Here is a 24,866-nt window from a genome sequence, read left to right as displayed (position 1 = left end):
GAACTTTTAATAACGTTATTCTTAGGGATCTTATCTACTGCCCTGGAAAAAATTAAGTCATTTAATTCAGGATTAATTAGGAAATAGGGGAAATATTTATATGCAACTTTTCTTCGAGAGTGTTTTCAAATCTCCCTTCTTTTTTCTGAAACCTCAAAGGTGGTGGATGATGGCCATGGCACAGCCCTTAGAATGCATTTTACTTTCCTTGTGAACAACTCAGCTGAAAATCCTGTAACTCAGAGCAGGACTTATTCATGATAAATTAGGAGCCCTCAAGATCTCCCTCTTAAGGGATTTATCACATTTTCTTCCCTCATGGTCTGTGTTGCACATATAAGTGATAACAAACACTGTTTGGATCTAATGCTACAATCTATATCTCTAAGTATCACTGCCATCAAAGAATCAGACAGTTATGATTTTCAAAGTCTCATTCACACGACTAAGAGACAAGTTCATTGTCTTCTCCATGTGACTGTTAATCTCCCCCCCAGGGAGAGCTTGTAGGTTCACAGAGGCGTTTTTTAGGGTTTGTTTGCTTGTTTGCTTTCCAGAGCCAACTTATTAGCTCTCAAAGATACTGTACATGATACTGGCATGATTTCTCAGAGCAGTAGTTGAGATGTTTTATTAGTTATTTCAGCTGAACATTTACTCTCTGAAACTGAGCTATCGAAAGAGGGCTTTTGGGACACTATCAATTCAGTCTAATATATGAGCTTGAATTATTGTATCATTATAATATGATGCTTAGTGTCTTTTGCCATTGATTTGCCTACATTTTTTAAATTGCTCAATCAGAAGCCATTTATCTGATAAATTATTAATGAATAAATGTTTGTGATGGAAAAACAAAATACTCAGCATTGCAAATCACGTATCCTACAGGCAACAGCAGTCAAAAGTAAACTGCTCTTGAGCCAAGTAAGTGGTTTATGTAATGTAGACAGAAATTATGTGTTGAAATAAACATTTCATTACAAAGAAAAGATGGCTGCTACTCTCCTAGACTTTTACAAGATTCTTGTACACTTCTATGGTCTTTCATTGGTGCAAAATTTAGTTTCAAGTGTGCAAAGACATCTGCACTTTTTTAGTGTCCAACCATACTGCAAAGGTGTTCAAACTGGTCATTCTTTGCAATATTTTTGTAGAAACTTTTTGATTTAATGTTGCTCCTCCACTCCCAAGTATTTTTTCCCAACTAACAGAGGAATTGCAGAGTTAATGTCTTTTGGCAGGTCACATTGGCATTGATGACTTTGAGGGCTTAAATGTATTACAAATTCCTTGAGACTTGATTTACTTTGAATGAAAGTAGATATGTTCATGCCTGGAGCTAGAAATTGTGGTACGGGGTTTGCAATTAAATACCATATTCACGTTTGTCTCTGTGACCCACTTCTTCAATATGGAGGCATAGTTAGATTATTAAAAAAAACCCTAAAAACCCACAGAAAATAGAAAAAAGACAAGATCAGCTAAACAATTTTCACCAAATGTTGTTACCATTTTCTCCAGATGTGTCTGGCAATTGTTCTAAGTATAAAAGTAGTTTTTCCTGTGATTTACAAAATGGCTGTAAAATATATTTCTGGCCAATGTCAAGGGTGAAATGTAGCAGAGTAGCAGCAGCATGTGCAATATATTACCTCTTTCCAGTAAATATCTAACATTCTTTTTCCTGTAGACCACTTAAAATAAGTGTAATTAGCCATTTTCTGTCATTAGGAATGACTTTTGTTTGGGGCTTAGTATTGTGAAATGCATTTGTTGTAATTTTCCTTCCCCCTTCCCCTTCCTCTCTAACCTGTGCTCCAGATTCCAGGCTGCCAATGTTTACAAGATACTGACACAGTACTTCCAGAAACATGAGCTGACATGTACTACCTCTGGGGCCCTACTGCAAAATATTTCTTTTCACTCTTATACAGGGAAACTGAGGTTTTGGGTTCTTTCAGTTCTTTGGTTTGTCTTGTTGGGTTGTTTTGGTTTTTTTTAAATATGCAGCAAGTGTCTTCTCTTTTTGTGCAGGCACAGTGAGGTGTACATCATTTCAGCAGAGATGTCTGATCTTTCCATCTGCACACCTGGAGTTGCTTTATTCCCTGAATGGTCTTTTCAGTGACCACTAAAATCTTCTTGGGACTGAACACTGGAACAGATGAGTTAAATCCTTCTGGAATGTTCTTCATCAAATGTAGATGTACTGGACTTTCTGGATGTGCCTAAGGACACAAAGGTTAGTTTCTTCCTTAAAAGCTTCAGGTTTCAGGACTGTTTCATTTAATCTTTAGCACCGAGGACTATGTTTCAATTTGTTGCTTGAACAGGGACACAGATGAATAAAATGGTGATTAACACAGCATATATATAGCTGAGATCATGCTTTTAGCTGCCTCGTAATAAATGTGCTTAGTGAGCTCGGGCAACCTAAAGCCTTCTAAATTACTAGCTGGCCACCAAGAGAATGCTCTACCCATGCTCTGAATTTGATTGTCGTTCTATAGTTGTGTTTAGTGTATTTTAATCTCTCTCACTTGATTTACAACTGGTAAAAAGGGGACAGTATTCTACTTTGTTCATGAGATGGCTCTTGTTTACAGTCAGTGGGGATCAGAGTGTTAGTTCAGTTGTGTGCTTGATTGCTCTAGATGGCATGTAGGCTTAAGGAGAATGACAAAGACATTCATAGCATGTTGGAAAAAATTAATTTCTTCTTAATGACAGCTATTCATTTTCTGGAAACTGAGATTTTGATAAATTGCTTTTTCTACACTTTGGTTTCTCTTAAAATATTATATATAATCTGCTGATATTATTCTGACACTACTTTGCCTCTTCAGGAGATCAACCTTGACCAGAATAATTCATTGACATAATTTTTTTATGGTATGATTGAAAACATAGAAAAAATAATTTTGTAAGCAGATATATGCTCAGAAAGGTGGTAGAATGTGTGTGGGCATATGTGCTCATCAAGTCATGTCTCAGACACATAACTGACAAGGAAAGTAGCAAGATCATAAAGATACATCAGGATTTTCAGCACTAATCATAACATTATAAAAAACACTATGTTTATAATGATGTGGATAATGCTATGAGCAGGAGAGAAGAAAAGTGAACAATCATGTAACCTTGATTTTATTCTATGATTGCCATCTGTTTTTCATCTTCTGCAGAGTATCTTTCAGGATTAAGGCTCTATCTGGGTTTGGGGGAAGAGGGGGAAAGGTTCTTTTCAGTTTCATTCTGTCAACTTCATCTTATTTCATATGGACATTTAAAAAAAAAATAACTAGTTTTACAAATACGTCTTTTTCTTATTAAGCATCTCCTATTAAATCTATTAAAATCTGTTAAAATAATTTCAGGAAACCTATTGGCTAAAATAGATGGAGCTCAGATTTGATATAATTAGAAGTATAAGAACTCTGTTCTGCTTTTTCTTTTTTATGGTGGGATTCTAGTGCCATCATCTGAATAACAGCTTTCTAATCAATCTCTGCTACTCTAGCTAGCATTTGAATTTATATTCTAAACACCAACTCCCTGAATAAAATAAAAAAAAATATATAAAAATATCATCCCTCATCAAAAAGAATTGTTTGCCCATTGGCACCAAATATCTACTCCAGATAGGAGGAGAAAAAAATCCAAAACAAACAAATAAAAAAATGAAGATAGTTTTATTTTATCTAAGTTCTATTGAAGTTACAGAGAATCTTTGTAATAGACTTCAGTAGGAACAAGAACATGAATATAAAAATACAGACTCCATTTAAAAGCAGAAGGTTAGAGGAGTTGCAAGATTGTGCAAAGTTTTCTGTGCGGAGGAGAGCTGTGTTAGTTCTGTGAAGTGCCCTCAATGTGATATCTAAATATTTTCCAAGAAAGTAAAATTCATATAAAAGCGTATGTTATAACTTTAATATGTGGACTTTTAGATAATATTACATCTTTTATACCTCTGAGTGTGGATGTTATAGTTTTATACCTATATAGTTTTATACCTAAGAGGTGGATGAATATCTCAGTTGCAGAGTTAAAATGTCAAACATGTTGTAATCCTCTGGCACTGAGTGTATGTTTGTACTTGGGAGGTTTGTGTGATATGTCTGTGTGTGGACTGATATGAAACATAAAGGATAGGATTATGGGTTTGGCTGTCTCAGCATAGCTGTTGATAGAACCTTGCCATTTTAGGATAGATAATGCTCGAAGATTGGATCGTAGAATGGTTTAGGTTGGAAGGGATCTTATAGATCATCTAGTTACACCCCACTGCCATGGCAGGAACACCTTCCACTAAACCAAGTTGCCAAAGCCTCATCCAGCCTGGCCTTGAACATTGCCAGGGCATCCACAACTTCTCTGGGCAACCTCTGCCACTACCTCCCCACTCTCTGAAAAAAAGATTTCTTCCCAACATCTAATCAAAACCTACCCTCTTTCACATTAGATCCATTCCCCTTTGTCCTTTCACTATCTGCCAATATAAAATGTTCATCTTCCTCCTTTTATAAACCCTCTTAAGATACTAGAATACTTCTATAAGGTCTTTCAGAAGCCTTCTCTTCTCCAGGCTGAAAATGATGAGTTCTCTTAGCCTATCTTCATGTCGGAAGTGCTCCATCCCTCTAATCGCCTTTGTGGCTCTCCTCTGGACCTGCTCTAACAAGTCCATATCATCCTTGTGCTGAGGACTCTGGACCTGGATGCAGCACTGTTGGCTCATGTCCAGTTTTTCCTCCATGAGAACCCCCAAATCCTTCCCCACAAGGATGGTCTCAATGGGTTTGTCTCCTAGTACTCATATCCTGAAATGCCACAATTTATGTAAATTTGGTCTTGGACTTGTACTTTGTGAGGTTAAGTATCCTCCAGATCTTTCACTTTGCTTACAGCATTGCTACTAAAGCATACATTCATTAATACCAATATATAAATTTGTATGTAAAATGGTGTAAAAAATCTTGCTTTATTTTTCATTTTTGTGGATTTCATGGTTAATGCTACAAAAAATGTTACAAATGTTGTATGATAGATTGGAGAACTAACTGTCCTTGACAGGTAATAGACATGTTCATTTAAACAGTGCAAATCAAAATGAGTAAGCTAAATTATCTGACTGGCTGCAAAACTGGTAGAGTTCCACCTGTCCAAATTTTCCATGGTTAATTTTTGTTACTAGCTGAATTTTATCAAACATGTGCAGCTAGATTTATACCCAAAGCCTGCAACAGTTTAAGTAACAAAAGTAAGAAATTACCCTGGTGTAAGTGAATAAATGATGCTTATACTGAATTGATTGCCTACATTGTGCATTTAATAAAGGAGGAAAAAAGAAAAAAAAAAAAAAAAAGGCTTATGAACTGGGAACATTTGGCATAACCTGAGATTTAAAACTGATCCTGGAGATTTTGTGCTAAACCTACAGCATACAGACTATATCCTGGAGGTTACAACTTCCTCCCAGAGGTTGGGGGGAGAGTCCTCTGACACAGGAAAGACTGAATTCTGCCCTTCCATGTCCTAGGAGGTTGAATTAATGTGTGGAAACAAAAATGTCTTCTGCCAAATTATTTTGTGACAAAGATACCCCAGAAGTGGTCTATCCACCATTTCAGAAGTAGGTCAGAGCTGTGAATCCTAATCTAAAGCAACAAGACTGAAACTCAGCATAAGGTCCCTCAAGCTCCAGAAAAACAGGTTGTGTTTAAGATATGTCTATACCCTTGTCATCATCTCTGCCTGTCTCGTTGGTCCTCCTTAGAGCCACCTTTCACATGAGAGTGACCTCATCTTCCTCTCAACCACTACTTCATATCAGAATACATAAAGCCACAAACATGTATCCATAACAGCAAAACAAGGCTTAGGCACAAGTTTGATTCCTGGATCCTGCTTATCCATCCCATCTATTCCTGTATTGCCTTGGTTTTGTCCCACAGTCCCATTCAATGCACATTCATTGATTTCAATTGATATCAATTTCAGGAAGCGGATAGAGAAGGAACAGTTTCCAAGAAGCAGCTAAGAATGCAGACAACATTTTTGGGGTAGAGAGACAGGGGTCATCCACACTCTGGGCAAGAGAGTTTGTCCTGGTTTGTTCAATTTAGAAACACACACACTGCCAAGTGTTGTGAAGTTCCAGTGGGAGCACAGACAACTTTTACTGTAAATGTTTTTACTGGTTGCCACTTAAAGGACAGAGAATTTCAGGAAGATAGGCTGAGACACCTCCTCTCCCATTTTGAACTCTTAGAGAGGACATAATGAAAAGTATTTACCGCATGTATTGCTTTCACATAGTAGGAAACCATCGCTCAAACAGCTACAGAGGCCTCTAATCCTTATCCCCAGGGCTTTTTTCTTTTTCCTTTTTTTTTTCTTTTGTGTCATTTCTAGCTTTAATGAGATAAAGAACTCACATGAATGAAGTTATGTTTACCATGCTACTCTTGTGGCAGAAGTTTATACCCTCTGCCTTCTTGTAAACCCATGGTCTTTTGTTTTCTTTTGTAGAGCCTTTTATGGAAACTTTCAATATGAATTTACCTTAGTAGTAAGTTAGACATCACATCTATTAGCTGATTCATACAATTTTCCCCTGTACAAATTAAAAATCTTGTAAACATGGATTTTTTCAGTAAAAAAATGATGAGAGAGATATGATGATAAGCTTTAAAAATATAACAATTAAATTATTAAAACATAAAGTGATAAATTCTAGACCTTTTTCCCCTTATATTATAAATGTGAATATCAAACAGTTTTTACAAGAGGTAGAAAAGGATTTATGACTTTTCCTCTCTCGATAATTTAATTCATCTAAGATTTAAAAAATATTTGATTTAAGAAAATGTGGGCATTTTTACTTACTTGGGAAAAAAGGCATTTTAAACAGCAGGATGTAATTTCAGACTATTTACAGTCAAGAGGCCTCTGCTGAGCAAAATACTCATTCAATTTAGAAATGCAGATTATAATAATTTTCCTATCTCCCTCACAGCAGGATTCCTGCCATCGTTTTGCAAACCCACAGGTTGCAGGATTGAATGACTAGCTAACTTCAGTTTCAGGTAACACATGCTTTAAAACGCATTCTCATTAGCTCAACATAGTTATAATGCAAAGCTGCTTAGTTTCACCAAGTGAAATGGGATACACTTAAATTGCCTCATCTAATATAATACTCCTTAATACATGCAAAGTGGTTTATGATGGCAAAGCTTGTAGAGCATGAAAATCGGCAGGGAAAGTAAGGTTTTCTGGCTAAAATTGTCAAAAAGAGTCCTATTTTATATCATTTCTTTTTAAAGAGGTTAAGAACAAGGAAAGACAGATTGGAGTAAGAAATAATCAGTCTAGTAAAATGTAAATTTAGCACATTAACCTCTTCATATATCAGCTCTACCAAGTAAGAAAAGCATCAACTAAAGCCGTTCTTTCAGTAATATCCTTTGTACTGTAAAATTAAATGTAAAACACACAATATCCAAAATGTATTACAGTAACAAACAATATTCTTCATTCTATCTATTTTATGCAGGGAGTTTTATACTGTGCACTATGTTTCCATTTGCTAGTATTACAGCAATATTCAGCTTGGTGTGCTGTATTAATTTGCAAGGACTTTTTAATTTCAGACAGGGCCAAGGAATTATTTATCTCTCTTCCTCCTTTAAATGTTAAGTGAATATACCCCAATCTTGTATACCTTGCAGACACAAAGTCTGGTTTCAATAGGAGCCCAGAAAACTGGTAACATCGTTTGCTTTTTTTCCCGATACCCTGCACCTGCAGTCTGACCATAGGACTATAAATCCTTTCCCCACATCCCTTCCCAATACTCCCAAAATACTCCAGAGAGGGGCTAAGCAAGCTTTGCAGATGACACCCAAGTGCATATCTCATTTTCTACAGATGTAACCAGAGCCATCATAAAGATGTTGCACTGCCTAGAGGAAAATGGCTCCTGGAGAAGAGCATCTGGCTGAGAATGAATTTGGGTGAGATCCAGACAACACTGGTTGAAAGACAGAAATGATCCAGACAGCCAGTTGAGCAAGATTCCTATGTTCATGCCTTAAGCATTAGCTTGCAATGAGGCTGTTCATATCCTTGGAAAAAGGCAGGATAAGCACATTGCTCAGCTGTGGTCCCAGAGAATGAACAAAGAACTCTTCACAGTCCAGTTAAAAGCATCTGCAACATGGGTTTTTTCAGCCTGTTAGTTTTCACTTTGTTTACAATATGAGGCAGGAAAACCAACAAAATCTAGAAAATACTCTCATGCCTCCGAGAAAAAGGCCCAGACACGAAGATCTGTGCTTGACAGTAATAGAACATTTCTCCCTCAGTGCAGTGTCTCCAAGGCTCTTATTTGCATCAGGATAGAAACCACTAATCTTGGTTTCAAAGGTACAGCTGTTTTGCATCTCTTGATATGGACAATTTCTTTTTCATTTTCTGCAAATGGACAGCTTCTACAAGAAATAATCTGAAACCTTCTGAGCAAAGAGGGTTCCTGAGAGAGGCTTAATGATTCTCTTCTGGTTATGCAGTGATCTTTTAGGGTCTGTACATACTGCAGAGGATTTTCAGCAAAGAATTTGACTTCCAGAGGTTCTGTATGTCTGCTAAAATTAAGACTTCTACTTCTGGTGGGAAAAAGTTTAAAAATGGGTGATTTAAACTCTGGGAGGTCATACAAATGTCCTTCATCAGGGATGTTCCAGGATACAACAGCTCCTAAAGTAGCAAATAACTGGCAAGTAGAGGTGAAAGCGTACATGAAAGCTGTAAACAAGTAACGGCCCATGAAAATACACAATTGGAGAAGCCACACACAATACTCTTGGGGAAGCTGGAATCCAGTTTCAGGATGGAACAGGTCTTTGAACTTGGTCCCAAACTGATGAAAAGTTGAGTATCTTTATGAAGGAGAAGTAACTAAAACTGTTGGTATTCACTGTAAAAATCTTGAATTTTCTGCCTGGAAACATTATCTCTTTTTTTACTCCACTTCCTCAACAGACAGCAGAAAAAGGCATCCTGGGGTCTTTTTCCTGAGGCATTTGTTGGTATAAGCAGTCACCTACATTTTAGTCCCCTAGATTTTCTGAGGTCACAGCATGACCAAGTAAGATGTGCTCCTCTAAATATTTCACTTGTATTTCTTCCAGTTCACATTCAGGAGTAAGCAAAAGTAAAATAACTGTACAGCTCTTCAGCTTTTTTCTTTTCTTACTGGTGATTGCACAGTATTGGTTTTTTGGGGATATTTGTTCTGAATTTCTGTCTCAACAGCAAAGATGTATTCAGAGTGTACTCAAGTCATCCTGTTAATTTTCCATGTATGTTTTGCATACATGAACTGGAGCATTGATCTTGATTGGTTAATCTGTGGGCCTCATAAGGAAAATAAATTCCTACAACATTTTCCTCCTGTTGATGCCTTCCTTGTAGTCTCTTGTTGGCTCACCAGCTGTGCTGCTTATCACAGCTTCATTTACTTTATGAAAACTCTTTAAAATGTTCTCCATTAAAAGCTGTGTAGAAAACTCAGTGTATGCCTGTGAGACACTTGTAGGAACATGTAGTTATTGGGAGGAATAAAATAAAAAGATGCAAAGCTGCTGTTCAATTGGTATGTGCACAGCCATGCTGTACTCACTGCCATCATGAATAAAGCATTTGTTTTGCTAAATTGTATGTATATTCCTAGAAGGGTACTTAAAAGACAGGGCTTGTTAGAGATGGCATGGAAATGCAGAATTTCTCCTGTTTCAGTGTTCAGATCATAAGGTATAATCATAAATCCTGACTGCAGTCTGGCAAGCTAAAAGGGCACATGGGACTCCACTAGAAATCTGGGAATTTCTTTTCAATGACCATTTGTATAACCCAGCTCCTCTAAGGAATGAATAGCCAGCCAATCCATGTCACAGTCTAGTGGTGTTGTCCCTCCCAAAATGCCCTGTCACTGCAAGAAGTCCCAGCAGAGACAGGACAGTGAACACTCCAAAACACTTTCCTGATCAGCCTCTGCCTCCTGGAGCCTTTGCAAATCAGAAGCTGCAGTGTGAACATTTTGCTCTCAAGAGGATATAATGAAAGCTGACATGCTTTGATCTGCTAGGAGACTCCCAGGAAATACTGCCATAAAAATGCTGAGTTCCCTGGGGACTTCATGCTTGTTGATTTGGTTGGTGCTTCTTTCTATATTTTGAACTGTTACTTGAAAGCTTAAATCCTTCTTCCTTCCCTAAAAGAGAGTTACCAACCCAATTGCAAGATGTCTATACCAAAGATTGCCAAATGCTTTCTGTGTCCTTCCCTGTTGTTCTGATAGAGGATGGCATTTTCTTTCCTTTATTAGTATGCTGGTATCTTGATGGAGATCAAGAAAACTACTGTCTTAATGGGCTTGACAAAGTGATTCCTACTTTAACAGCTTTTGCTTCAAACGCTGTTTACAAAAATTTAATCACAAGTTTCTTTTAACTCCCTAATGCAAAAGGGAAAGAAAAACCTAAGTACCTTTCTTTTCCATGTCATTTTTGATTTACCATTCTAGCTAACTTTTATGTTTTGTAGCATAAATACTCTTTTCTGTTTTTCCTCCTTGCAGGTTAATGATCATCAAAATTAGGTAGTAATGGTATTTTCTTTCCATAAAGACAGTCCTTTTACAGCTGTATAAATTGTGTGATTTTATCACATGGTAATATATATATATTTCTTTGTGAATATATTGAACCTTCTTTGAAAGCATCAGCTACACCTTCATGAAGTCAAAGGGCTTATCATCAACAAAGATTTGATGGTTTATATTTTAACATCTTATGGAGGTAGCATTCTAAAACTATGCAAACTCATGCAATGGATAGAACTTCCTGATGTAATTTTGTTGTCCAGTGTTTTGTGACACTGTTATTCCTAAATTATCTCCTTGAGAACAAAAGTCAGTGTTCTCAGATATGCTTCAGGATTATTGGCATGGTCCTAGAAGTATGTAAATACCTGAAATATAGTACAAGCAGAATCTGAATAGATAAACCCACTATTTGAAGATTCACAAGAGTCTTAGCTTGCAAGAAAGCTTGTCACTTCAAATCCTGTCATCACCCAGCCCAGAAGCATTGCTGTATTTGCTGTGCTGTGTATCCAGCTAATTCTTGCATTCCACAGGCAGTTCACGTTTCACAAGACAGGTATCTCCAAAAACTTTTGTTCTGCATTGTTTGGGCAGCGACAGTTTCCTAGTAATCTTGTGATTCTCATCTGAGAGCATGGACAAGTTTTTCTTGGTTTCAGTACTTAGGCTTTCATTAGGAAAATCTGAATGGAGACTGAATTCTAAAATTTATGTCTCATTTTCTGAGGTAATCCACACCCAAGTCTGCTTTCCAAGACCAAGTCAGCAGAGATTGTGAAGCCATAGGATAATATATAGAAAGTGTATTCACTAAAATACTTCAATTTTCACTGACTTGTGCTCATGCATTTGCATTCTTATATTATTATGGATAGAAATGATGTTCAGTGGTAAATGGAAGAAAGACATGGAAAATAAATGGGCCATGTACCTTATCCACTGCTACTTACTGTTCCATATCAAAAATGTTTATTTAATATTTCAGATCCCTGAATATCTTAAATCTGTGGATGTTTAGAAAAAAGGCTTTTCTACTTTTGCAAAATTTGAAATGTCACAGGAAAATCACCCCATTTGTGACTCAGACTAAAAGATTTGGTACTTTTCAATTTCATGTTCTAAAAATGGCATGGATCTGAAGTTTATTTTCTTCATATCTTTTCTTAAAAAAAGCCCCTCTAAACAACTGGAAAAATTGCTCGACCTAAATAGCTATTCCTTTCCTCACATATATCAGAGATTTTAAGTCATTTTCAGAAGTTATTATAGCTTCCTCCAATCCTCTTATTCTCGGTAACTCTTGGAACCTGGCAGCTCAATCAGGTGTGAAAAATAATCTAGTTTTCATAAGTACACTAAATATGTTGGAAGTTGGGTTTTCAGTAAACAGATGTCATCAAATATTCTTCTTTTTTATGTTCATTCCAAGATAGTTGCACTACCTACAAATGGCAGTGAACTAACATAGAGGGTTGGAGCATTTTTGTGCTCATACAAACTGTGCTGGAGACTTGAAGACATGCATTTGGAATCTTTGTCCCTGTTTCTGAATATCATGACTCTTTATTTAGAATATGACTATATCTCAAACTAAAAATAAAATAAGGAAACATTTTCCTATCTTTTTTTTTTTCTTTCCCTCACAAACTGCGTAGATCTCACAGGCCCGAACTTGAATTGTACAATCTGTTCCTTGGCCTCATTGGAGGGACTGAGGAGTTTTCCTGCCTACAAGCATAAGCATATAGCAGAAGTCTCTAAATTGAGAACTTGCTCATTTTAAGCTGATTCTGTAATCAGAAGCCCAGATCTGAATCACATTCTGGAAACATTTGTCTCTTGGCACTGATTACAGGGAGAGTTTAAGGTGACTTCAGCTCCCAATTTAGGCATTTAGCTGACAAAGTCATCACGATGGAGAGTGAATCCAGACCCTAACACTGCCATATTCCCAGCCCAGATAACACATGAAACCTGGTTGTAGCCAAAGGGAATGGGAGCTGTGTATTTGACCCCAAGCACATAGATACTCTCCTCAGACCCTTATTCAAAACTTACCAGAATGTTTAACCTTGGAAAATAAGGACATATGGAAATATTGACACAACCTTGAAAGCTGTAGCTCAAACGTGTCTGCAGTAAAATGTATTAAGCTTGTAGCTTTGACACGAGAATGGGATGATGCATAACTCAATGAATACAAGAGGTCTTTTCCTTTGAAACTCCAGACAGCAATGCTCGATCTCTGCAAATCTTAACAATATATAAATAGATCTTTGTCACTTTCATGAATGCTTGTTTACAAACCACTCAATCCCACTGAGTGCAAATAAAAATTGACAGGTAACACTGTAATTGAAGGTGCATGTGTATATGCTGCAGTGTTTTTTTATTTGTGCAATGTTGTGTTGGGCTGTGCCAAACACAATGGAAAAAATAGAACCATTGCAGTCATTTTAACAAGTCATTTGGCTGCATGCATGATGTAATCTACTTCTGGGTCTCGTGAATGCATTCAGCTTTACTTGTTAACCAGCAAAACATTATTTATTAATGACTTCTTCATGCTTTATTAAGCCTAATGTCAAAACACCTCTGTGGGACTCTAGGCATGTTCTCTCTTTGTATTAAACCCGACTAAAGAAAATGAAAAATTATGCATCAAAGCTGCAGATAAAACCCAATAGATATCCATTCAATTTCTCTTGATCCTGTCAGATGATGTTTCTGAATATTTGCGAAAGCACAGAACTTGATTGTATGCTGGCTTAAATTGAAGCATTCTGCAATCTCAGATGTGTGTAATTAGGGTGCCTTAGAAACCTAACAAGGCTACTGCAGTCTCCAAAACTGAGCAAGTGCTCAGATGGCAAAAACTGACAAGCTCACTGTAGAAGTAGAATTCTTGCTTTTTTCTCTGAGCTGAAGTTCCATATCACAGGGAAAGGCTACTTTGTGGGAGCATTAAAATTAAGCAAATTAGGAACAGGTTGAATTACCTGTGACTTCTGTGGTTTGAGATGGTATGGCTCAGGAAACTAATACTGCAGTTTATTCTAACACTGGCATGAGATTCTAACCCAGCATGTCTTAACCCACAAGAACATCCTGGGACATACTTCATGGTTCTTCTACATGCGTTGGTATTCAACATTGATTAAGCAACACCAGCTAGAAGTATAGACAGACTGAAATAAAATCATGATTTTATGTAATTGAACAAATGGTAATTTCAAGAAAGTCATCATATTCATAATTTTTTTGCATGAAAGAGAAGCCTTAAGATAAAGCTGCTAGTTTGTTCTCATCTTACATTTGAAAAAGAACCTTTTATACATGTAATTTTAAAAAATATTTTGGTTAACAGACTTAATAATGTCCAATCAGAATTGCCTGAGTAATAAAAATAAGCAGAAGTCATATTAAAAAACTTTAAAAGTAAGAACTTTTAAGACTTAGAGGTCAGTTGCTTTAATGAAACCACAATATTTAACATCTGAAGTGACAACACAACAGTTTAGCTGTTAAAATATAAAGTTTTTCACAGTAGAAATGCTGTTTTGTTTTTACTGAAGACAGAGGTTCATCATAGATTTTATTGGAGAGCAGAAATAAGGTGTAGAGCCTTAATTTTACTCTTAACTAACCCTGGCCTATGTCAGATAAACAAGGTACAAAATTTGACCAAAGACATAGGCCAAAAAATATTGGGTCACTTTCCAACTCCAGCAACAGAAATCTATGGAGAAGAATTCCTGGAGGGTGTTGTAGATGTTTTGGACACTGCATAATCACTACTGCTTTATTTCCTACTTTATGTTTGTAATTACTACCAGTTATGAATATTTAATGTGAGCTTGTTTTGCGCTTTTCCTTTTTCTTTCATCTTGCTACTTTCATCATCTTTCAAAACATCTGAGAGATCAATGTAAGGCAATGGGATGGTTGGGGAATGTACCATATCGTTACCATATCACAGCAAACATAAATAATTGGGAGGACAGATCCTCAGCTGGTGCCTGTGAACAGAGCTGACCCAATTTTGGTAGAAGCTGTCCAGTTACAGGCTGTCATGCAGAGACCTCTTGGCATAGAGGTTTCAGTAACATAAACTGAAGAGTGCCAGGCTTCCCTGCTGGAGTGCTTTGTCCCATTTTCTGCCAAGTAAACACTGGAGCCTGGTTTGTCTCTTTCCAAGTGGGTGCCTCATCATCAGAGAAAGAGTCCTGCCTGTCTGGTGCATGGTTTTTGTCTGGCACTAGCTATAAAGCTGTGAAATAAGCCAGGGATAGTAGAATAGGGCTCTGTTCTTTCTCTTCTGGTTATCTTTTGTGATAAATAATTGATCTTGCTAGAGATGTTAGCAAGTAAACCCCAATGGGAAGGAAGCACCCCTGATGGCCCAGAAAAAAATTCTGAAATTACATAGAAGCAGGACCAAAATAAAAGTCACATCCTTTCCATTGGTGGTTCTTAATATTTAGCTTGGTTAACTGCAGAGGGTGACTCCTGGACCCTGCTGGGGGCTTGGAACCCCCTTGGGTTGTCCCTTCCAATCCAAACAGGGTGTGGGTTTTGTTCCCCCACATTATTCAGCCACCATAGTTATTACAGCTTTTCCTCTTCCCAGACTTCTTAATGCATTGCCTATGCTACATACAGAATACAGTGTGTAGATGATGGAGGGGTGTGAGGTGTGGCATTGTAGTGCTGTGCCTAGCTGTCTGCTCTAGATCCAGCTCAAGGAGCCTTGCACTGCCTAAAGGCCAGTGAAAAGAGGTAATCTGCCTTTCTAAGAAGTGTAAGGCAATGCAGGCTGGTCACCGATACCATGGCACTTGGGCACGTTGCAAGCATCAACCTAATGGCTTCAATTTGCTGCTTTTTCACTGCTGTTAATGTATGCTCAGAGATTTGTGCTGATAAGAAAGTGGAACTAGAAGATGTCACATTGAACCCTTTATGTATTTGGTTACCTTTTCTTTTAGTATAAAAAAGATGTCAATAAAATTGCATTTGTTTTAGAACCAGGTAAACATTGTTCACCACTAAGATTAATAGAGCCCAGAAACTCAGCAGTAACTCATTTTAGACCAAAGGAAAGCTGTTGAGAGCTTGTCAGATCCCTCTAGATTACAAGGGAAGCAAGCAAGTCTGTATTGTATAGATTTCCCAGGAGTACACAATTAAAAATCATCCTGTTCAAGAGCTACTTTATATGCTTTTGTTTTTAATAAAGCCCTTTGAGACCAGCAGTGGTGTAATATTCATACTGTTTTTGGTCTGTGTATGGTCTCCATGCTGCTCGTTGTCAATCTACCACACTCTCTTCTCAACCGTTTGCTGTTTAATGAGAAACTCAGGATTAGATGGAAGGTCACCCACTCCTTTACACAGATTCAGTAAAAGCTCAGTTTCATTTATTTGATTTCCAGAAATGCAATTTCAGATGACTGCTGTGATGTGGTGATATTACCATTCCTGCAAACGCACCGTTTCTTCAGAACACAAGTTGTCTGTTTACACTTACACTGGTTCTCACTGCGGCATTCACCCCTCCCTGAGGAGAGCAGAGCTGTGACAAGCTTCACCCACGAGCTGACTTTGGTACACAGCATCACTGACATTGATGCCTGGTGCACTGTCACATCACCTGAGCCGTGCATGTGGCAGAGCTCACAGGCAACAGTGAGCCACGTTTCCACCTGTAGTGTTGCTCAGAGGAACTCTTTATGGATGGAACCACCAGCTGTGACAGGACTCTGGTGAAATTTGGGTTCAGTCAACCTCTGTGAACTCATGAAGCCAAGGAAACAAAAATCCTCGTGTCTTAAATCAGTGCAGTTACTGGCAGGTTTGCTTTGGAAAACAAGCAGAGGGCAAATATGCTCAAAGAGCTGGGTTCTGTGCATTGTCGTCATGGAGATTTCACTTAGTCATGTAATTTTTACTCTTTGTTGTACACATGTGCCTCCTATCATTCTATATCACACAGTGAAATATAACCTACTGCATATGAAGTAATGAGAAGGGAGAATCATGTAAAATTAATGCTGTAATGATCGGACTTTTGCTTTGCTTTACTTATGACTGGAGGAAAAATGTGTGGAAAGCTCTTCTATACCCTCAATTACTGCTGCTCCAGGCTATTTCTGCTGTTGTAGCAGTTCTGATAAACCTACAGACGAGAATCACTTTTCTGTTGACAACACATTTGCTGGTATTTCTGCAGCAGTTCAGTAATGTCTTTATTGTGTAATTTTGTATTTTAATAGTCAATTAAAATTCCCATTGAATTGGAAAAATGGACCTAAGACCTTCTGAAGACTATTCAGCTAAAAGTGCACATGAGACTTTCTGAAAATCACTGCTGTGACACTATCCAAACTTACTCAAAAGCCTCACCTTATCACAACAGGAAAAGTAGTGAGACAAGAGAAAACATAAGTACATTCCTTCATAAAGGAGTCTGCTGTTTAATTGATTCTCATTTCTCTGTCGTGACCATGTTTCCTTTGTTTTTTCTCCAACATCACCAGCAACATCATGTCTCTTCTCTTCTGCCTTTGTTAATTTTTCCAACTCCTTTCTGTGCTGTCTCTTTCTCTTTTTTTGTTGTTTTTGGTTTTTTTCCTCTTGTCCTCATGTTCTCTACTAACAATAAAAAATGCAATGCCTTTGTGATGAGGATAGGAAGGTTATGAATAGTCCAATAGTCAAATTTCAGAGGTTTCAGACAGGGTTTGTGTGAATTCTTTTTGTTTTGTTTTGTTTTGTTTACAATTTTCATAATAAATGTGTTTACAGCCTGCAGGTTAAAAGGAATGAAAGTAGCAAAGAATACACAAGAAAAGCTCTGTATAAGTACACCATTAACAGGTGGCAAGGCTTGCTAGCACAAGTCATTCCCACTCACTTCTGCCATCCCCACAATGTTATCTTCCGTCCCGTGACACTTGATGGGTTTCTTAACACCTCAGCTGCTGGAATGACTTAGTGCATGAAGAACTATTTTCCATTCAGCATTTCTCAGTTCTTCCAGTTTCATTACAAGATATTTTGTTTCCAGACATCATCAGAATATGATGATCATCAAAAAAATATCAGTAGATATTATTTTGACCCTTTTAAGATGATTTCTTCAGGACCTTACCCCATACAAAGAGGTAACAAGCTTATGTAATGCAGTGCACTGCCAGATGTGTTGTGGGATCATGTTCATAATATTTAGCAACTCTTGCAATTGCTCCACAGAGGAAGCTTGTTTCAGCTTCCACTGTCAAACACTGCAAGCAAGGCAAATGACAAGATTTGGGAAAAGCCATAAATAGGAAGCTCACAATTCAAGATACAAGCAAATCCATAGCATTACTGTTTGAGAGAATAATAATAATAATTTTAGCCTTTTGGAAAGACAAGGACAGACAACAACAACAACATTTTTCTGCAAACAACATTTCAGTATTCCTCATTCTATTGCCTCTGGACTTTTGGTTTTCCACTATGGTGTGCAAATAAAAGTGAATTGGCACTTTCAAATGTACTTCTGTGACTCTTCAGATCTGTCATTAATGTGGATTTTTTAAGGCACAAAAGGACTGTGATTAAATTATATGAAAAAAATACAGTGGGCATCTGCTTGCAGGTCATTCTTCCTATTGTTTACTGCAGATGGTGAAGAATCATTCTGAACAAAGATGAACATTTGTAGAGCACACAAATAAGCTTTTATAAGAAATAAAATCTGGGGCATGATGGGCTGAAGACAGTGCAAGGGATAGATTTTAAAAATTGCAAAAGTAGTAAGGCCCATGGGAATTGTCAGTGAGTCAAGGGCTTGCTGGAGGCAAGTGTATGGGTCAGTAGCAGAAGGACAATCAGCAAGAACTAAAACTGGCATTATTTTATTTCAGCATTTCTTTGTGCTTGAATCATGCATCCCACCTACAGAAATATTTGCTTCTTCTTCCCTGGTGGGACCTTCACAAAGGTCTGGTGCACAGTCTGGTTTCAGCTGTAGGCGTTGAGCAAGGAGAAAAGACTGATGCCACATGGATACCTGGTCCTTGTCTGCAGTGGCCTAGAGATGCTGCTGTGTGCTCCCAGGCACCTCTCAGCACTCCCACACAGAGGGCAGAACACTATAGCACACTTTTTACCTACAAGCCCAAGCTCTCTACCATGAAAAGCAAGGGTGTATAGAGAAGTGACAGATTTTTTGTCCTGAAATGCAGCCAAGGAAAGCACCCAGGGACTAGGGTAGCCTATTTAAGCATTCATTTCTCTTATTTGTCTGTGTTATGTCACAGTATTTAGTTCATTATTACATATAGGATTTTTCAGACCTCTGCTTCATTCACTGCACAAAGGAAGACTATGCACTGAGAACAAACCAGCAATACAGAGAAGAAAGATGCTAATCTCTGTAAGATGCCTGTCTTGTGTAGTAAGAATGGCAATTAGGTCAGTTAAGGCAGAAAAATGCAGAAAGAAAAAAACTAAAACACCTGAGACTTCAAAAGAGGGTATAGCAATTTTAGCAGTTACTGCCCACCAGCTGTTCATTACTGTGCTTTAGCTGAAGGTTTCTGCCTTCACAGCTGAGTTGTACTCACAGTTAACAACTTAAAGCAAGACCACTGTCTTTATGCTGCAGCTGACTCAATCTCTTGGCGAGGGCATTAAAACAAGGTGGCTGTGGACGTTGTAACAGCAAGTGAGGGCAACTCCTTAAATTGCTTCAACTCTATTCCAAAGAAGACATACCTAGAGAGAAAACTCTCTTGACCTCTGCCACAGGCTTCCTGGTAATGCTGGGCAGGTGACTAAAATTTTTTCACAGTTGTCCCCTAAGTGCATTTTATTCCTAATTCATTCCTTTTGGCTAAGCAAAAGGAAATATTTGGGGCCTATTGGCAGAAACAGTGAATAACTCTCAACTGCAGTTGAAGGCCCTGGGTAGCCCCCACCACCCCCAAGCATGCCATCGGAAAGGGGTCAGGTTAAAGGTTTCTCAGATTGGTTTTCGTGTTCATTGTTATATTTGACAATTCATCTTGAACACCTGTGGTCAGTTCTCTGTCTTGTGGGGTGACACTAGTGATGCTCTCATCTCACACAGGCCTTGTTAACATAAATTTTTTTGAGCTTTGAAAAGAACGTCACTAGAGAAAGTCTTCATTTAAGGAAGCTGTCGTTCCTATTAGAGGTAGAAAGTGAAATTCAGCCCATCTGTTGTGTACCGCTGTCCGATTTCAGCTTTTTCTCTCATACTTGTAAAATTCTTGAATGTGACAAAAATATGACAATTTTTTTTTTTTAAGTTGCTCTTCAGAGCATGTGGCAAATGATTCTTGGATATCCTTTTCACACTTTCAATGTGTGAGTGAAAGGATGTATGAAGAGACTTGTCTGCCTTTTCTTTCCTTTTCTTTTTCTTCATTCGAGCGTGTAATGCCTCCTTTCCCAATATTACCCAGCGCCTTTCTGCGTGTGCCCTGTTGTCTGCATTGGTTAGCTTTATTCTGTCAACCCAAAGTAGTGTTGATTAGGAAGCTGATATGGTTGCTAACAAGCTGTATCTAATGTGTTGATTTCAGTCCACAAGACAAGTTTTCTTGGTACTATTTAAGTACTTAGAGTAATAATGGTTGATTTATTTTTTGGAAATTTGCCTTACATCATCACTAGATGTAAGAATTGTTTGCATTCCTATGATGCAATCATCAAACAATGAACCAAGCAAGGCCCACCAGCTCAGTTATCTTCTTGGGTGCTGCTTAATAGTGACACTGCATTTGTGATGAAGAAATAGCAGTTTGAAATATCCCCTATTGATAGTGCCAGAAGAAAGCTGGAAAATCTCCAAAACTCTCTCATTTTAAAAACATTGCTGAATTTCTTTGCGAATGTATGAATATACATATCTTGCTTGTTTGAGCAATGAGAATTTTTTTCCTCACTTGACTGTATTTTCTATTTGTGGTACATATTGGTTCAGAAAGAGATTAAAACTTACCTCATGTATCAAGGAGGCTGAGAGGTGGGAATTTCAGTGTTATGTGTATTAAAATTAGGAATTTATATTTTTTTATCTATAATCCATTTTGAAAATAAGGGGGAAGTTGGAGAAAAGCATACACTACATATTAAGCACAACTGAATTTTCATGTAATGGAATTGCTCCAGAATTGAAGGATACTGCTTAGAAACATCAGGACACTGATTAGAAAACATATTAACAAGTCAGTAAAATCAAAAGGCCTGATTTCTACAAGAATTTCAGCCCTTTTTGTGTGAATAGAAACAAGAACAAATTAGGAAGCATGCTTTTGTATGCAGTCACATGTGAAGGAATGACTATACCCTTCTTTATTTTAGGTGACTTCTGTATGTTTTCTTCTAATGTTGGTGGACAAACCACAGAGATACCTCAGGCTTAGGGAAGGAAATATTTGCCTCCCAGATCCTGCTGCCACCTTCCAAGCAGCACCCAGTGAGGCAGGTACCCCCCAGAGCAGTGTCTGACCCAGCCTTACCCCTGCCAGTGACTTCTTTTTAACCTTTGTCACTGCTCAGGAAGGACAACCATAACCAAAATTACAGAAGGACATAGAAGGAAATAAGTTTGAAGGCAATGATGAACTCATGGATGGGTGAATGGAGAAAGGCTTTTTTTTTCCTTCACTGCTGAGCTGTCAGTCAGCTGAAACAAATTAGAAAGTGAAAGTTGCAGCCCATGCAAAGCCAAGAGAAGGCAGTACATCAGAAAGACCCCTGACTGCAAACCCAGGTGAACAGGATGCAAATTTAACTATGCTATTATTGCTCAATGGGGAGGATTTCTTGGGATAAAAAGGCAATAAGCACAGAAATATCCTTGGGCAAGTGTTAGTCTCTAGCGTGACCTGAGCAAACTCAGTTTTATTGTGAGCCATGTTAACAAGGAGCTGAGCCTATGACTTGTAATAGCAACAAAAAAGCAATTTATGCAAAATGGGGGCAATCCTCATCACAGAGTATCTAGATAATATGCAATTCTATAGGTGATTATTTAAAAAAAAAAAAGGACAAAAAAAAAAGGGGTTTGCATAAGTTATTTAAAAGCTTTTTAGTATGCTGCGACTGGGAAAGTATTAGGAAAACTAGAAAGGGTATGGCACTAGAGGAAAAGGCCATTCCATTGTTGGAATATGGTGTGATAAAAAGCAGGATTCATTTCTATAATTATTACAGAGACTCTGTAGCCATACAGTAGTTTAAAATTATGCCATGATTCTCCAAAATAAACCTCTCTTCATGAAGTCTTTACCTTTCCTACTTGGTGCTTTTATTGAAACCACAACAAATCTAAAAATATGAAGAGATTAATAACTATTTCTAAAATGCTGTAACACTGTCCTGGGTTTGTTTTATCTTGGGTTTATTGTAATCTTTTTAACTCATAATATCTTCAAATGATTTAATCTAGGCATTGCAAGCATAGCCACTCTGAACAGAATTGCATACTGGTACCTTCATGTATATTAATCAAAATTGAAAGACATATAGCTTTACACTTTGGAAAGCAGTCAGTAATTCACACTGAGTGGTCCATTTGATATGCATAGAAAGAAAACACAAAGTGTTAAATCAACATTTAATATCAGATTTCTTTAAGTGTGTAAACTTACATACCTGACATCATTAATCAAATTTGGTATATTAGTTCATAAATATTTACATTACTTTTTAAAATAATAAACTGCCACATTTGCTGTTACTATGTAAAATATTAATTATGGTAGAGGCTTTCAAAAGAACTAAAGCAAAATGGACACCCTGGATTAAATCAGCCTAGTTATGAAAGTTAGAAACAATAAAGAGTTTTGAATGGATTTCAGAAAGTAGTCATGGGGACTTTCACACCAGTGGTTTGTTTTTTTTTAAATGGATGTCCACATTCGTATTGCCACTTCTGGGGTGCTGAGTGCTTTAATCACTTGTCGTTTATTTCAGTTTTTAATATTCTGTATCCACTTTTTACATTTCTGCAGTGGCACCAAAGGATTTTGGCCTAAAGGAATTCAAAAACTTCCTCTAATCAGGAAGAACCACCAAACACTACTGTTACTTTTCTGTAGCCACAGTACAATCAGCAGACTCTTAAAAACATTAAAGTTAGGAAAGATGACATTTAGGTCTGAAATAAAGCAGTATTTTAAAAACTTTTTTGCAAGATCGGGCCTAATTGATACCCACTGGTTATTGATATGGACCTCATTAACTCCAAATTGTTTTCTTAGCTTTTGTTTCTCAGTCCCAGGATCACGGAGGTACCTCTCCATCCCAATCCAGAGTTGTGTCTGAGATTTTGCACCTACCCCATATGCTTGGTGTTTTCTTTTGTTTTGCTCAAGCAAAAGTGATACCAAACGTGTGGTAGGAAGGGGAGAGGAAAAGCATGTGAGAAAGACTTGCAGGTATCGAGGCAAAAGTCTGCTGCCCTCAGCTCCACATTGACATGTGGAAGCAGCTTTGGCCCCTGTAAAAGTAGTGACTGGAGGATCATCTGCTGTATTTCAGCACTGAGAAAACAACCATCATATTTTAACTAATCCCTCAGATTTTTGCCTGATTAGCAAGACATTGCTGATGATTAAATGCTTTCAGAATATATATGTAATCAACTTTTCACACGAATTTTATAGTTTGCAGAGAAAGTGGTAATTGGATAGTGTTAAGAATGTTCCTTTGAAACACTGCTATCATGAATTAAATAGTAGCTTATTTAAATAGTTGCTCCTGTTTAAAGGCCTTTTTTTTTCAGTCTAAAATATTTATTCCAGATTTCAGTTTCAGAACAAGAGCAAATTATTTCTGCAACTAAGTAGTTTATAGTTTCCTTTAATTTATTCCATTTCTGTCATTATATTGTCCTTGAAACTATTTTCTGTCACTGTCAAACATGATAGCCTCAGGACAGAAATGAAAGAGAGATAATGTATCTCTATGAGCTTTTCTGGTGAAATGTTTTTAAAAGTTTTCAAAAGCAGCCATTTGGATTTAAGCAGAAGATGAAAGAACAATGAAACTAGAAGATTAAAGGAACAAAAGCAGTTATTTTAAATGTTATTATTCTAACATTCCAATATTAATCCTTGAACACCGTTATAATTGTACCAAATTATTTATATAAGTAACAGAAAAAAATTTTATACTATTTCTTATATTCCTCTGTGAAGAATAATGTCTTCTATCAGTATCTTTTTTCATAATTAGGATTCCCAAAGATGTGTCACTGTGACATCTTTCTAAATATGATCTTAAATAAATCTTATAAATATGATCTATAAATAAGAGGCTTAACTTTTATGTTTCATAAGATTATCCAACCAATTCCTAAAAACATATAATACATTTTCAGAAATAAATGTAAGTTCAATGTGTGCTGTTTTTCCATTACATAGATAACCTAAATAAAACAAGAAAATCCAAAAAGTAAGACTTTAATTGTTGCAATAGTATGGAAGGAAGAGTGAGGGGCAGAGATTAGAAGACTTATACTTTCCCTGTATTATTTCAGTGCATCTGTCATAGGATTTATAATTTATTTCTCATATGCTAGCATTTAGGGGTTTTTTTTTTTATTTTTCTTACTCTTTTTAACCACTATTACATTTTCTAGACTGGAATACTTCTCATTTAAGTTTTGAATTTTCACCGACTGACATCCTTAGAGGATGATTGACTGGCTGACTCAGGGAAGCCATGTCTTGATTTCAGGAAATGTGATTCAAGCATCCTTGCATTGGTCTGAATGTTGCAATATTTTCTTTATACAAAATTACTCTTACATGTTTGTTTGCCTTTTTATTTTCTCCTTCCTTAGAACTAACTCCTTCATCAATACCTTGCAAAAATGCAAATAAGCATATTTTCTCCTTCAAAGAGACACAAAGAAGGACTGGTTCAATAAAGTCACTGAGGATAGTCAGAAGTCTTACTGCTTTAACTCACCTCAAGTTAGCTATGGCCTTTCTTCATCCCTGTTTTGATAGCATTGCTGATGAGCCAGAAATTAATCTGTGATAAAATGGTTCACATAAGATTGGCACATTTGTGTATAGGAGCTGAGAGCACAAGTCTTCATCTGCACCCCTGATGACACAAAATGACACAGCAGTCATTTTGTGCAAACAGGATGGAAGCC

General features: G+C 37.2%; 1 protein-coding gene across 1 annotated transcript in view; it reads left to right on the top strand.

The window, feature by feature from the left end:
* The window catches only part of HS3ST5 (heparan sulfate-glucosamine 3-sulfotransferase 5), a 191,450-nt gene that overhangs the window by 97,154 nt on the left and 69,430 nt on the right, over positions 1-24,866 (top strand). The window contains exon 3 of the mRNA XM_058836541.1: positions 2,038-2,245. The gene's annotated coding sequence lies outside the window, so the exon portion shown is untranslated. The remainder of the gene's footprint in view (positions 1-2,037; positions 2,246-24,866) is intronic.

This window comes from Poecile atricapillus, chromosome 3 (genome assembly GCF_030490865.1).
Source record: "Poecile atricapillus isolate bPoeAtr1 chromosome 3, bPoeAtr1.hap1, whole genome shotgun sequence".
Taxonomy (NCBI): Eukaryota; Metazoa; Chordata; class Aves; order Passeriformes; family Paridae; genus Poecile; species Poecile atricapillus.
This window is presented reverse-complemented; position numbering and strand designations above follow the sequence as displayed.